The 16,334-nt window shown below is 40.3% G+C and overlaps 1 protein-coding gene across 1 annotated transcript in view; it reads right to left on the bottom strand.

Moving 5' to 3' along the window:
- The window catches only part of LOC118014888 (serine/threonine-protein kinase Sgk3), a 134,595-nt gene extending 120,050 nt beyond the window's left edge, over positions 1-14,545 (bottom strand). The window contains exon 1 of the mRNA XM_035011268.1: positions 14,345-14,545. The gene's annotated coding sequence lies outside the window, so the exon portion shown is untranslated. The remainder of the gene's footprint in view (positions 1-14,344) is intronic.
- Between the last annotated feature and the right edge of the window lie 1,789 nt (positions 14,546-16,334).

Below are 16,334 nucleotides of genomic sequence, written 5' to 3'. Positions count from 1 at the left end.
GAGAGGAAATTCAGCAAATTCACAAATATGTGGAAATTAAACAACACATTCTTACATAACCAAGGGGTCAAAGAAGAAATCACAAGGGAAAAAAAAAAGAAATCACAAGGGAAATTAGGAAATACTTTCAGATAAATGAAAATGAAAACACAAAAAACCAAGCCTTCTAGAATTCAGCTAATATAGTGTTTGGGGGGAACTGTGTAACTGTGAATGCCTACTTTAAAAGAGGAAGATCTAAAAATCAACAGCTTAACCTCCCACCTTAAGAGACTAGAAAAAGAAGAGCAAGGTAAACCCAAAGCAAGCAAAAGGAAGGAAGCCATAATGATTAGAGTAGAAATCAATGAAATAGTGAATTGCAAAACAATAGAGAAAATGAAAAGTTGGTTCTTTGAAAACTAATTAACAAGGTTGGCAAGCCGTTAGCCATACTGATCAAGAAGAAAGAAGATTCATCACTAAAATAAGGAATGAATGGGAACATCACTAAAAATCTCACAGAAGTAAAAAGGATTTTAAGGGAATGCTATGAACAGTTGCACATCAACAAATTAGATGACCTAGATGAAATGGACAAATTTGTAGAAGGAAAAAACTACCAAACTAAAGAAATAGAAACTATCTAAATAGATATGTAACAAGAAATTGAATTAGTAATCAAAATTTCCCACAAATAAAAGCCAAGGTCCAGCTAAAGAAAAATTAATATTAATCTTTCATAAAATCTCACCCCTCTCAAGAAAAAGAAGAGGAAGGAATTCATTCAGGGAGGCCAGTATTACCCTGACACCAAAACCAAATAAAGATATCACAAGAAAATTATAGATCAATATAGGTGCAAAAATCCTCAACAAAATACCAGCAAACCAAATCCAGCAACATATAAAAAGGATTATATACCATGACCAAATGTGATTTATTCCAGGAATGTAAAGTTGGATTAACATCTGAATACCAATCAAATGTAATATACTGTATTAACAAAATAAAGGACAGAAACTACACAATCATCTCAATAGAGACAGAAAAGGCACTTAAAAAATCTAACACTCTAATAATAAAATCATAGCAAATTAAGAAGAAAATTTCCTCAAGCTAATAAAGGGCATCTACAAAAAACCCACAGCTAACATCACATATAATGATGAAAGACTAAATGCTCTTCCCCTGTTATCAGGAAGAAGACAAGGATATCGGCTCTCTTCACCTCCGTTCAACATTGTAGTGGAGGTTGTAGCCAGAGCAATTAGGAAAGAAAAAATTATAAAAGGCATTTAGATTGATAAGGAAGAAGTAAAACTATCTCTATGTGCAGATAATATGATCTTGTATATAGAAAATCCTAATGAATCCACCAAAAAACTACTCAAACTAATATGTAAATTCAGCAAGATTAAAAATACAAGGTCAGGGACGCCTGGGTGGCTCAGTCGGTTAAGTGGCTGCCTTCGGCTCAGGTCATGATCTCAGGGTCCTGGGATCAAGTCCCACATCGGGCTCCTTGCTCAGCAGGGAGCCTGCTTCTCCCTCTGCCTGCAGCTCCCCCTGCTCGTACTCTCGCTCACTCTCACCCATGCTCTCTCTCTCTCTAGCAAATAAATAAAATCTTTAAAAAAAAAATACAAGGTCAATATTTAAAAATCATGGGGCACCTTGGTGGCTCAGTTGGTTAAACAGTTGCCTTCAGCTCAGGTCATGATCCCAGGGTCCTGGGACTGAGCCAGAGTTGGGCTCCCTGCTCAGCGGGAAGAGGAATTGCTCAGTGGGAAGCCTGCTTCTCCCTCTCCCACTCCCCCTGCTTGTGTTCCATCTCTCGCTGTGTCTCTCTCTGTCAAATAAATAAAATCTTTAAAAAAATAAAAATCAATTGTACTGGGTGCCTTGGTGGCTCAGTCAGTTAAGCGTCTGCCTTCAGCCCAAGGCATGATCCCAGGGTCCTGGGATCAAGTCCCGCGTCAGGCTCCTTGCTCAGCAGGGAGTCTGCTTGTCTCTCTCCCTCTGCCTCTCCCCCTGCTTGTGCTCTCTCTCACTCTCTCTTTCTCTGTCAAATAAATAAATAAAATCTTTAAGATTTTATATATATAGAGAGAGAACACAAGCAGGGGGAGCAGCAGAGGGAGAGGGAGAAGCAGGCTTGCCCACTGAGCAGGGAGCCCGATGCGGGCTCAATTCCAGAACCCTGGGGTCATGACCTGAGCCGAAGGCAGACGCTTAACTGACTGAGCCACCCAAGCACCCCATAAATAAAATCTTAAAAAAAAAAAAAAACCAATTGTACTAATAAAACATTAAGTCAATTATACCTCAGTAAAAAAAATCACTTGTATTTCTCTACAGTAGCAATGAGCAAACAAAATGAATTAAGAAAACAATTCCATTTACAACAGTATCAAAAAGAATAAAATATTTAGGAATAAATTTTGACAAAAGAAGCACAAGACTTACACTGAGAACTATAAAACATTGTTGAAAAACTAGAAAAGATCTTAGTAAATAGAAAAACAACTCATGTTCATGGATCTGAACACAAAATATCATTAAGATGGCAATATTCTCCAAATCGATCTACAGATTCAATGCAATCCCTATCAAAATCCCAGTTGCCATTTTTTCATAAATTGACAAGCAGATTCTAAGATTCGTATGGAAATGCAATAGCCCCAAAATAGTCAGTGCAATCTTGAAAAAGAACAAAGTTGGAGGACTCACACTTCCTGATTTTAGAACTTACTACAAAGCCACGCTAAGCTAATTAAGACAGTGTAGCACTGGTATTAGAATAAAAATGAGAGGGCACCTGGGTGGCTCAGTCATTAAGCGTCTGCCTTCGGTTCGGGTCATGATCCCAGAGTCCTGGGATCGAGTCCCACATCGGGCTCCCTGCTCCGCAGGAAGCCTGCTTCTCCCTCTCCCACTCCCCCTGCTTGTGTTCCTTCTCTCGCTGTGTCTCTGTCAAATAAATAAAATCTTAAAAAAAAAAAAAAAAGAATAAAAATGAGAGTGCAGAAATATACCTTTACATTTGTGGTCAGTTGATTTTTTACATGGATGCCAAGATAATTCAATGGGGAAAGTATATAAAGATTTAAAAAATTTTTTAAAGTATTAAGTGTAACAGATTCCAGAGTATGTTGAGGATGGGTTTATTCTGTCCTCTTCATTCACTGTGACCTTTTATTTCCTTTTAAAATTTTCTAATCACTTGAATTTCCTCAATATCTTTCTTACCATCTTTGCCCAGAACATAAATACGTTAGATAATGGAATAATATGAATTGAGACATAAAATGTTCTTTCATTCTTACTTGGTTAAACAGGAGCTCATCCCAGTAACAGCCAAGACACATGATATACCTACATTAGCTAACATCCATCAAAGATCATCATCATGATAGACTGTACCTGCTGATGGCTTTATCTCCAGATTTATATAAGTGGTGCTAAGTATCATCTTCAAGTGATTTTAGACAAGAGCATGACAACAGCATTTGTTAGAGTTGGCAAAGTTCACTGGGCATTGGTTGCTAATAGTACAAGTTTAACACCTCTGCAGATACTAACATAAGACATTCAAACCCTATATATTCAGAATTTAACCCATTCAGTAATTAAATTTAGAATTTTAAGCCCTTTTCTATTAAGCAAGAAATATGTGATATTTAAAACATTTTCAGTCAGCTTTCTTCTTGAAGTCTGGCACCAGTTACTAAATTAAAACAATGTAATCTCAGAATAATAAGGTAAAACTGAAAAGCCAGTCCTCAAACTCATCTAACCACTACCTCAACAGCAGATGGTAATCTGAGTTATCTGTAAATCAATTCTGCCAGTTCTTTCAGATGAGGGGTTTAAGCCGAGTCAGCCTTTACCCACTCCTCAAAGGCATAGGAGACCTCCTAATAAATCCAGGTAGAAATGTTCAGATCAGCTCTGCCCTGTGTTGCCTGCATACAGCTCCCTTCAAAACCTCACTGAGCCCCAATTTGCTCATCTGTAAAATAAAACTACTCACCTACTCCCCAGAGTTATTCTGAACATTTAGTAAAATAATGTCTTGGGTGCCTGGGTGGCTCAATTGGTTAAGCTTCAGACTCTTGATTTCAGCTCAGGTCATGATCTCAGGGTCCTGGGATAGGGCCATGTGCTGTCCAGCTCTGCTTAGCACGGAGTCTGCTTGTCTCCCTCTCCCTTTGCCCCTCCCTCTGCTTGCACGCAATCACTCTCTCTCTCAAATAAATAAATAAATCTTTATAAAATAATAATGTCTTAAAGTACCTAGTATGTGGTAGATACTCAACAAATATTAGTTCTCTTTTTTTTTTAAGATTTTATTTATTTATTTGACAGAGGGAGGGGAGAGCATATGCAGGGGAAGGGGCAGAGGCAGAGGGAGAAGCAGACTCCCTGTGGAGCAGGGAACCCAACACGGGACTCGATCCCAGGACCCTGGGATCATGACCTGAGCCGAAGGCAGATGCTTAACCCACTGAGCCACCCAGGCGCCCCTCAACAAATATTAGTTCATTTCTCTTTGCTCTCCACAAAGTAAAATACAGGTCACAAATGACAAAAACTACAAAAGTCCAGATGAAAGAAACTATTTGGCTTAGTGTGTATTAAAAAGGGCAGTATTATTTAATATTAAAGGAAACCAACCTTTATTTTCTACAAGTTTCAAACTAATATACTCTTAAGTAGGTAAATTATAACCATGATGATAAGATACAAGATACCATGGGGGGGAAAAATCAACTAACTTTGCATTAATTATGTTGTTACTGTCTGGCAGTTTTATTAGGAAACAACTGAGTATCCAGTTGGCAGAATATTGCAGACAATTTCAGTTAAGTGATTCATCAAATAAGCCAACAAGAACTTAAGGCTTGGCTGTATTTGCAGTATTAGAATTTCTTAAGAGAAGGCTTCATACTGGGGCACCTGGGTGGCTCAGTCGTTAAGCGTCTGCCTTCGGCTCAGGTCATGATCCCAGGGTCCTGGGATTGAGCCCCGCATCAGGCTCCCTGCTCCACGGGAAGTCTGCTTCTTCCTCTCCCACTCCTCCTGCTTGTGTTCCTGCTCTCACTATCTCTATCAAATAAATTAATAAAATCTTAAAAAAAAAAAAAAAAAGAGAAGGCTTCATACTGAATCTTAAGACACCGCACTTGAGAAAACAGAAGGGAACAGGTCAAGATTCCCAAAAAATACTGCTAGTCCTTTGAAACTAGACTACACAAGGATTATTTTAAAAAGATTTAAAACAACAACTTTTGAGAGAGAGAGAGAAATCAAAAAACAGACTCTTAACTACAGAGGTGGTTACCAGAAGGAAGGTGGGTGGAGGGTGGGTTAAATAGGTGATGGGAACTAAAGAGTACACGTGTCATGACGAGCAGTGAGTAATGTATAAAATTGCTGAATCGCTATATTGTACACCTGAAATGAATATAACACTGTATGCTAACTGGAATTAAAATAAAACTTTAAAAAAATAAATAAAATATATAAAATCATGTTATTGGAAAAAATAAAACAACTTTCTTAAAGACATATGGAAAAGGGAAAATAGAAAAGGACAGATTTATTTTCTATAAAAGTCAGGAAACCAATAGACATGATTTTTAAAATGATTTTTACAATGGGTTACATATTGATATGGTTCAAACCAAGAAAATATAAAAAAGACATAGTGAAAAGTCTGCTTTGACCCGTGTCCCTACCCACCCAGCTCTCGCCACCCAATGCCAAATAGATAAGCACTGTTAATTTCTTAGTAGCCTTGGGGTGCCTGGGTGGCTCAGTCGTTAAGCGTCTGCCTTCGGCTCAGGTCATGATCCCAGGGTCCTGGGTTCGAGCCCCGCATCGGGCTCCCCACTCGGCGGGAAGCCTGCTTCTCCCTCTCCCACTCCCCCTGCTTGTGTTCCTGCTCTCACTATCTCTGTCAAATAAATAAAATCTTAAAAAAAAAAAATTCTTAGTAGCCTTCCAGAGTCTCTCTATGCTTAGACAAGCAAAGCAAAAATATATCCTTTTTCTTTCCTTATTTTTCTACACAAAAGTAGCAATTTATCAATACCATCCTGCATCCCAAAGGCAAATTTTTAAAAAATATTTTATTTATTTGTCAGCGAGAGAGAGAGACGGCGAGCACAAGCAGGGGGAGCAGCAGGCAGAAGGAGAAGCAGGGAGCCGGATGTGGAACTGGATCCCAGGACCCTGGGATCATGACCTGAGCTGAAGGCAGACACCTAACCGACTGAGCCATCCAGGCATCCCCCCAAAGGCAAATTTTTAATCCTAAATATCCAATGAAAGCAACAAATAAATTCAATAGGACAGGGACTTTTGTTCATACATGAGTGGACCTTTAAAAGGCGAAACATAAATGATGTTAATATCAGTGGGAAGCAGAAATCAAGGAAATCTAAAGGAGGAAACAAAACTCAAGGAGAAAAGGTAGCTTAGTCTTATAAATCTCTTTAAAAATGTTCTCTGCTAAGACATTTGAGTGTCTTATCTTTCATTAATTAAAAAGAAATCACTCCCTTACAGACAAAAAAACTTTAACCAAATATTCATGAGAAGAGAGAGTAGGGGTAACAGGAGATCAATCAGAAAAGAGAGCTATTTATGTCAGAATGGATTAAATACCAACTATGTACACAAAGAACTACAAAAATAAGAACAATTTTTTAAAATTATGGCAAAGTCTTAATTTCTAAATGTTTACCAATCCCGTTCAAATAAGTGCATGATATAGAACTTTCATGCTTAAGCCAGCATCAATTTTAGCATCATGTTGTTTGAAAGCTGAATAAAAATGTCTTTTCAAAACCTTTTTCATTAATATTTATGAAAAAAATAGGCCTTTACTCTCAGTGTAGCTTAAGCAGCTATTGTCTTGGTGTGAAGCTCCTCAAGCCGTCTGGCCAAAGCACCTTTACAGGTGAGCTATGTTGACATGAAGCCAGCTACCTGGGCCTGACTTGAGAGAGTCTCCAGGGGCAACCTAACATTCTTGCAACCAGTATTGCTTCTTCTCTGACTCCTAAGGATGAAAGGCTGATCTATGCTTCTCACTAATGTCTATCTCAGCTGATGAAAATCTGAAAGGAAAGGGTTTGGAATCTTGACATACCACTTCTCAAAGATTACTAACCTTTAATCTAAAATAGCCTTCTTAGTCTTCAACTTACTTAAAACCAAAGAGATTGCTTTAAACCAGATATCTAGAACTAGATGTATTTTCTGAAGGGAAGAGTCAGCTTATCTAAAACAGTCTATTCAATCCATAACATAGCTAACATCTTCAATGGGGAAAAAGTAGCACAAAACAATGCTACTGCAATAACATGAACTCTCCCCCCCATTATAAACAGTTTTAAATTGTATTACACATGCCAATGCTTAAGGAAAACCAGCTTATTTACAGAAGAGGAGGTGGGTGGAGACGTCTGTGGAAATTTTGAAAGGAATTACTGGGTATTCTCAAGGGCTTTGAAGGTTGAAACCACTATTCTTTATAATGTCTACCTTGCCTCCCAAACTAAAAGCTTTCCTTTCCCTTATTAAAGGCTTGTTCTTAACTGTATCACCATGATTAGTACCTTTTTGCTCAAGACCAAAATGAAGAGAGTGGGATGGAGAAAGAACAGAAATTTCCTTAAAGCAAAAGCTGTAAGAAAAGGGAAAAAGAAAAAGGTCAAAAGGCTACTAAACGTTCAGAAAGGGGGAAAGGCAGCAAGGGGACATAGGAGGAACGTGTGGGAGATAGCTCTGGACGTGCTCGGTGGGTGGAGAGATGCTTGCCTGGACGGGTGCCGTCTGGAAAGACTGGTGGAGTTAGTATGCAACTAGGCAGTTGTATGCATGAAATTATACTAAGCCACTAACTCTGAGACAGGCTATAATAGAATAGGATCACAAGGAACTTCAAGGTCATCTACTCCTACCATTGGTGGGAGCTTTGTTAAACCAAGGACTCCAAACCATGTGCTTATCATTAGGAGACTGTTTCAAAACATCTAAAGTTCAGCTCTTCTCATTTTTAACTGAATTTAACACTTTTCCTTGGATCAAATCCATTACTTCTGCTTCTCCTGCAGTGATCACAATCACATGTGGGTATTCCATCGTCTCTCTTCTTAAACATCTTGTATTTAGGATGTGCTTAAAATACAAGTATTGACTGACCTCCATTAGAAGGATTTATGCTGATCTGGATGGATTTATCAGTCCACCCATTACCCTCACCTCATCCCCTTGATGAGCAGTAGTATAAATTTCCATGAGTGTTATCCAGGTTTAGGGTATGGCTGGTGGCCAGGAAACTGTAAAATAACTGGTTCAAACATGCATAGAATCCATGATGTTGGTTGGCTACATAAACATGATTCTCTAGCCAACAAAGCAAGCCTGTATAAGAGAAATTTTTTAAATGGCATTGAAAATATGGATACACACAGAAGTTTAGAAAGATGTACTCTAAAATACTAATAGTGATTATTAATGGATGGTAGATTTATTGGTGATTCTTAGTTTCTTTTTCTTTAAATTTTTCTTGGAAAAAAATGTATTACTTTGGTGATTTAAATATATTTTAAAAGACACAAAAGAGAGAACATAGAAGTAATGGAGCTAGAAAATGGATAAGTCATTAGCTATGAAGTGGAACACTAGCTGTCAAAATTTATGTAGATCTACAGATGTACACAATAAAGTGTTAAACAAGAAACAAAAGAACAAATTGGGTAGAATGATTCCCATTTAAAAAAAACTCAATGTACACAGGATGCCTGGGTGGCTCAGTTGGTTAAGCATCTGCATCCAGCTCAGGTCATGATCCCAGAGTCCTGGGATCTAGTCCCACATCTGGCTCCTTGCTCAGCAGGGAGCCTGCTTCTCCCTCTGCCTGCTGCTCCCTGCTGCTTGTGCTCACACACACTCTCTCTCTGACAAATAAACAAAATCTTTAAAAACAATACAAAACCTCAACATACATTTATAGATATACAAATTTATATAAACATGAGGAAAAGTCTATAAGGATATAAAAATTGAGAGTGGTTATCTTTGTGGGTAAGATTAGAGTGGAGAGGACTCATTTTTTTACTTAACATATTTCTCAGTTGCTTGAATTTAAGGGCATGCATACCTTTGTAATTAAAAATAACATTTAGGGGGTGCCTGGGTGGCTCAGTCGTTAGGCGTCTGCCTTCAGCTCAGGTCATGATCCCAGGGTCCTGGGATTGAGCCCCGCATCGGGCTCCCTGCTCCGCGGGAAGCCTGCTTCTCCCTCTCCCACTCCCCCTGCTTGTGTTCCCTCTCTCGCTGTGTCTCTCTCTGTCAAATAAATAAATAAAATAAAATAAAAAAAACATTTAGAAAATTTGAGACAATAATAAAATTAAAATGGGGGAAAGAGAGGATGTATAGTGTTTTCTTGGATATGAAACTAAGGATATGATTCTTATATTCCTTCTTGGCTAGTCATATATATAACATGCATGTGTATTAGATTATATGGGCTATACACTTGGTCCTATATGTATGTTTGTCTGCATATATGCACACTGAGTTGGAAACCAGATCATTTTAAGTTAACTTTAATCTATTTTTATTTTAAAAACAGTGAGGTAAATAATTAGAGTAATAAAGGTCCTTCTCATTTTTTAACTCAAGCAATTAGTCAAGTCCTAGTGAAGCCTCACTGTACCTGAGGACATTTCATCCAGCTGTCTGTGGAATGTCTAGTCCATCAACGAGACCAATTTTGTGTATGAATGAATATATTACATATGAAGTCTATTTTACCTATAGGAAAAAAAAAAGTTTGGTATTGACTGGCATAGCAAATATATCAGGACCCTGAATGGAAGCACTTAACCTGAATCATATTCATTATTATATGCAATGTAAATACAAATGTCATTTATTTAAAATCACAAAACAGTAAAAGGAGTAACATTATCTCAACACTATAGACATTCTCCAAAAAATGTATGCCTTTAAAAAAGTAAAAATCCAGGCCTTTATTCAACCAAAAGCCTGTCAGATCATTCCTATTCTCAAGTTAAAAGCCACAAAACCAGCCCTCTACATTTTAATTATCTGCAAACTCATATGGTGGCCTGAAGCAACAGCTAACTAGAACGACCCCTCCACACTTGGTGCTACAAAGGAGCTCTGCCTGCCAATATCACACACCGGTAGATGTTTTTAATCCTTGCCAGACATTCTTTGATCCCATGTAGGTTTTCCCTGTATTTATGGCCCCACTGGGGGAAGCCAGTACTCTGCACAAATCCACCATGAGAATTCACTAAATATCTCTTACTTCACCCACACATCTCCTGTCTTCCCTCTTACACAGTATCAATCCCTTACCTTACAACAATTCCCTTCACCCTCCTTTCACTCACCCCCATCCCCACCCTAGGAAAACAGATTTTGGTTTTGAATAATAGAAGAAATAGTGGCTACAAGGAGATGGACCAAGACAGGTATTCAGGACCTGTGGGAAAGAGGAGAGGCCCTGGGAAACTAGACAAGGGCAAGGATATTGTACACTGCCCCAATTCCCTTTGAAAATCCCCTGGCTCAGCTTCAGAGAGGTAATAAAATTTTACTTATCCATGCTCTGACTCAGCCCTCCACATTTGATTTCCACGTCGTCTTCCTCAGCAATGACAATTAACTCAAAGTTAGTACTGAGTTAAAATTACTTTGACTTGAACTTCAAGATGTGGAATCAGCACCTCTTAGATTTACTTTTCTCCATGAAATAGAAAGGAAAAAAAAAAAGTGAAACGAGAACAAAGATGCCACCATAAGGAATGGAATAGGTAAAGGAAAACAGAAGCCTTGAATCCCTTAAAATAACATGGGAGCTGTTTCTGTCAGGAATAACATGTTACATAATTTGAGTTTCATGAATCAGCAGTTTAGTCAGTAATTTACATGAATTAAAAAGAGAGAGAGAAAATATGAGGATTGGAAAAGGTAAAGTGGTTTCTGACACAAGACAGTTTTCAAAAGTATTTTATTCCACCCCCACACAGAAGAATGTTGACAGGCAGATGACTCAGTCTGGCTTCATTAAGAGCTTCTTACCACCTAATATCCCTCATGGGAAAGGCCACCCTATCTCTCTTTTTTCCATGATACCCTTCTCAATTCCTCCCTGCAGGTAATGGCCATAGTTTCCCCCCTAATTGTAGGTTAACTCTCTGCAGGTCACATACTTTAGGAAACAGAGATTATACTAGAAGGATATAAATAGTTGAGGGTTTTTTTTTTTTTTTTTTTTTTTAAAGACCCTTTAGGGGTGCCTGGGTGGCTCAGTTGTTAAGCGTCTGCCTTTGGCTCAGGTCATGATCCCAGTGTCCTGGGATCAAGTCCCGCATCGAGACCCGCATCGGGCTCCCTGCTCCACGGGAAGCCTGCTTCTCCCTCTCCCACTCCCCCTGCTTGTGTTCCCTTTCTCGCTGTGTCTCTCTGTCAAATAAATAAATAAAATCTTTAAAAAAATAAATAAATAAATAAAAATAAAAGAACCTTTAGGGGCACCTGGCTGGCTTGGTCAGAAAGCATGTGACTCTTGATCTTGGGGTCGTGAGTTCCAGCCCCCTGCTGGGTGTAGAGATTGCTTAAATAAATAAAACTTTTTAAAAAGAGACCCTTTATACTAACGTACTTAAAACATTTCAAAGAACACAGTAGTAGTAGTGTCAGATGCTTCAAAAAAACTTGACAATACCTATGATCATTGTGTTTGAACCTGATCATAAATCTAAGTAGCTTAATTGAGTTCACTGACACTGAAAACCTACAGTGATTTGTAGTCCTTAAAAATGAATTTCAGTGAGCGGGGAGAGATAAGGAGGGTGTCGACACAAACAATGAAACCATATGTCTAATCTAAACTATCTTCAAATCAGAGGAAAAAAGAAAGATGTTTGAGAAGAGAACAAAATAACCAGCTTACTGCTTTTTTCAAAAACCAGAGTTGACAAATCCTAAGAAATGAGTCCAAAGGGCATTCTCATCTCTTCTGTCGAAAAGATGTTTATTATATCAGATACTGTTTGAAATAACTGAGAGACATTGGTATAGGCCCAGAAATCTCTTAGGCATAAATCAATTACAGTATTTGAGAATCATAATGTTTGGAAAGAGCAAGAAATCTGAAGTCATTTGGAATCATTCATTCCACAATGTTTATTACTGGCTGGCACATGCCAGGCACTGTCCACACATCTGCTCTCTATTCAAGCTCTCTCTCCCACCAGCTGTACAATCCTGGCTAAAACATTTTACATTTCTATGCCTCAGTTTCCTCATCTGTAAAAACGGGAATAAAAAATGGCTGCCAACTTCACAAATATATCTGGAAGCACTCTGTAAACCATGAAAGCGTTAGTCGTCATTTCGCTTAACTGAATTCATGAACGCCACTGTTTGTTGTACCGTAAGTTATATCAGAGGAAAAGCGAGCCTTCCTGCTTCCAGGAGACACCTCATAATCCTATTAAATAAGGCCCAGAGTCTCATTTAATCATCTCTCTGGAAACTTAAATGGGAAATAGAGAAAGCTAGAAAGAGAAAGCTAGTATGACATGCAGATTTTGACATCAAATTGATAATCACCATAATGACAAGAACCATGATTCACCATTTTGGGTCTCTTCCAATCTGACCATCAGGCCAAGGACTCATTTGAAGAGGGTACTTTATTTTGGAAAAATATTCTCTCTCTATGTCTGCAAATCACAAAATGGACACCTACCAGGTTGATCTATCAACTCAACGTTACTAACAGCAAATGGCAGTAAAATTACAAAGCATTATTTATGTTGACGTGTACAAGCAAAAACAGTCTATTTTATAGTACATTTCACTAAACTATGGTTTCATCAACTGTCAAACAGATTAGGAACAAAGCTCCTTTTAAAAACAAAATTAGGCTCCATGTAGTGGCAGTTGAAAAAGGGGGAAGTTCTGGTCTCTCCAGAGTTAGCTAATGATGGGCACTATGGATAAGAAAGACTGTCTTACAGATGATGCTAGGGATCAGGCGCAGATCTGCAAGGAAGAGGTCTCATTCCCATAGCTCCAGATTCCCTTCCCCCAGGGAGTGAAGGGGTGGCGGCTTGTCTTACAGGAGTGGTAGCCAAGTGCGCCAGAAGGCACACCCAGTCCTAAAATATGCCTGAAACTTCCTCTAATGTTTCTAGCTCTTGCAATGACATTGGGGAACTGAAGTGTACACAGCCTCTTCACTGCTGGAACCGCTATAATTTAATATTTTGCGCTAACAATTTGAATTAATATTTATAAAACAGTAAGAAGGAGCCCAAGCACGTGGTAAGAACCATTTGAGTGTTTATTAAATAAATAAGTCACTTCCCAGATTGCTTGGGTAAATCCTCAACCTAGAGACAAAGTAGAGAATCAAAACACACAACAGTCTAATAGTCTTAAATAAAGATTTGGGAACTATAGTGCTCTATATCTATTTCTGCAGCTCAAGTGTACCTGCAGCTCAAGCACATAGTCTCTTGCGGAGGACCAAAATTCTACTCACGGTTCAGAAATCACTGTGCAAAATTCAGTGAGGAAAGAGTTTAAGTCTCAAGAGATAAATTCTTTCTCTTTTCTATCTTCCCAACCAACCACCACTAAAAATGACAAATCTAAAAATCTCAAAGCATTCTAGATGGTACATATCAACACTAAAGCTGTGGGAATCAACAGAGCCAAATTCGCTTTAAAAGAGACGGAAAGGGTTTAAATCACAGAGAACCTAAGGTTAGTAACCCATTAGCCTCAGATTTCAGTCCGCTGGCAACAGGTTAATGATTCCCGTGCCCTCCACTCCCGGGGCCTCCTCCATCCCCAATCCTCGCAGGTGACCCGCGCCCTCTTTCGGCCTCAGGTGGGGGTCTCCTACCCCCCCAGTTCCCGGCTCCTCTAAGCTGGGAAGCTGCGCACTGGGTTAACAATGTCCGTCCACCGACACGGCTCGAGCGTTTAGGAATCAAAAAGCAGAATCTGAATTCACCTCAAGGAAACACAGACCACAAACTCTTAGAGTCGGGGGCGGGGCGGGGGTATTGCTTCTCCCCTTCCACCAACTCGGAGGTTTTCGGGCTGAGGGTCAGGGGAGCTGCCAAAAGACCCAGGAAAGTCACGTTTGCTCCGAGAAGAGGCAGCAGTCAAGGCCCGGGCACCGCTCGCCCCGCCCCGTCTCACCCACCCGGGGCCTCCGACTGCGGCCCGGACGCGCACGGACCCTGCGGCCGGCCCACCCGCCTCGGGTCCCTGCCAACCCCGCACCTACCCCGCTCCACGGTGCAGTCTCCTGGCGCAGCGGGCGCGGAGCCGAGCGCACTCGCGTTTCCTCCTTCCCCGCAGGGCCGCCGGGCGCCGCCGCTTCCTCCTTGGCGCGTCACGGCGGCCGGCGGCTCCTCCCGCAGTGTGCCGGGCGGTCCGGGAGAGCGGGGCGGCCGGCAGCGCGGCGGGAGGGCGCCCGCGCCGAAGCTGGGGCTGCCGGCGCCGGGCTGGAGCCGCGGGCTGGGCGGCCCCTGCTCAGGCGCGCCGCCGCCCCGCCGCGGAAATCTCTTCCCACAGCGCGCGGTCTGCCTCCAGCTTCGCCGCGTGCGCAAAGTTCAGGGGACACCGGTGGATCCTGTCTAGAGGCTCGGGCTCCTCGGTGTTTCTCGGCTGCTCAGCGGGCAGTGACTGCTGCCCTGGGGCCCAAGAGCCGCGTGGGCCAACGCGCCCGGCCGCCCGGCGGAGACGACCCTGACGTGCCCAGCGAGCGGGACCGCTGGACAGCCAGGGGAGTAAGAGTCACCCCAGGAATGGCCTGGTGGGCCTGTGGCTGGGTGTAAATTGGAAACTCAGGGAAGTGAAATAAGTATCCTAATAATTTCGGGGAACAACTATGCTTCATTTAGTGTTATTTGAAGTTTTCTACTTTTTTTCCATCAGCAACGTTTTGGCTTTTGTGTTTATAGATAGAGAGTTAAGAAATTGGCAGATTCTGGGTACAGAGAAATTTCCTTTCCACACATTTTCCAAGTCCACTTACTTACTTTATTTATTTATTTATTTATTTGCATTCCCATTAATCTCCAAGTCAGCTGAGGTCACACTTTACAGTTTCTTATTACTCATTCTTTAAATATAGAAGTTGCATTTTATTTGTCTCCCTTTTTTCCAGTTAAAGAGAGGTAAAGAAGATGAATGGAAAACTAAAAATGACATGATTCAGTGCTCGTGGTATAAAGTGGTTAGCATTTGGAAGCAGAGCAGGGTTGCGTTTGCCCCACAACACTACTGTAGTTTAAGTTTTATCAGATATCACTTGAAGATAGATTCAGACAACTATACAAAGATTACCATATCTATATCGTGTTTTTGATTTTGAGGCAATGATCTATACTTCAGATCATATGATTCCAGAGACTATGTCATAAATCTATGAACAAATAAACTTTCAAAGGTAATTAGAGGAGCCAGCATTTATGTGTGGCTTCCCTAAATTCAGGGTACATTTCCTTATGTTTTAAAATAATAATCAAAAATTTAACCCACAGGTAAAGGTGAGAATATTCATTTGTAATGTCAGTTAACACAGTATGGCCTCCTTCTTAAAGAAAATGAATTGTGAATCCAATATTTTTATACTTCAAAACAATAATCCTGCAGAACTTTCTAAACAACGATTTTCAGTGGCATTCGGAAATAGATGTAAAATACAGTAGATACAAATCAACACACTGCCATGGTCCTTTGTCTGTTTCCATTGTGATCCACACAATGAGGCACAGAGAAGCTACAGAATTTCCTCCCTTGTACCAAAATCAACAAATGATCAGTGTATCTCTTAATTAAAACCATATTCACCATGCTGAAAAATTTCTCAGACAAAAGGAAATTTTGTGTCAGTAAACTCCAAATATAATGACATCATTCTCGCTTTAGAGATACATACCTGGCTATGACATATCAACTTTTCCTTCCCTCTCTCCTTCCCTCCCTCACTTCCTTCCTTCTTTCCTTTCTTCCCTCCCTCCCTCCCTCTCTCCTTCTTTCCTTCCTTCCTTCTTTCCTTCCTTTTTTTCTCCTTAAAAAACAAACATCTGAGAGTCATTACATTTCCAGAATGTCTTCCTGCTGTGAAGCGCGCGTGCGCGCGCGCGCGCGCGCGCACACACACACACACACACACACACATGCATGCATACACACCACCTCCCACAAAATTTTAAGACAAGAAGGTGGGTGAGCCACATTCAACTGATAAGAAGTTATGTATTTTGCAT

This window comes from Mirounga leonina, unplaced genomic scaffold, assembly GCF_011800145.1.
Source record: "Mirounga leonina isolate KUSES-001 unplaced genomic scaffold, KU_Mleo_1.0 Mir_165, whole genome shotgun sequence".
NCBI classification, from domain to species: Eukaryota; Metazoa; Chordata; class Mammalia; order Carnivora; family Phocidae; genus Mirounga; species Mirounga leonina.
The sequence above is the reverse complement of the archived record's forward strand: the minus strand, read 5'-3'. Positions and strand labels throughout refer to the sequence as shown.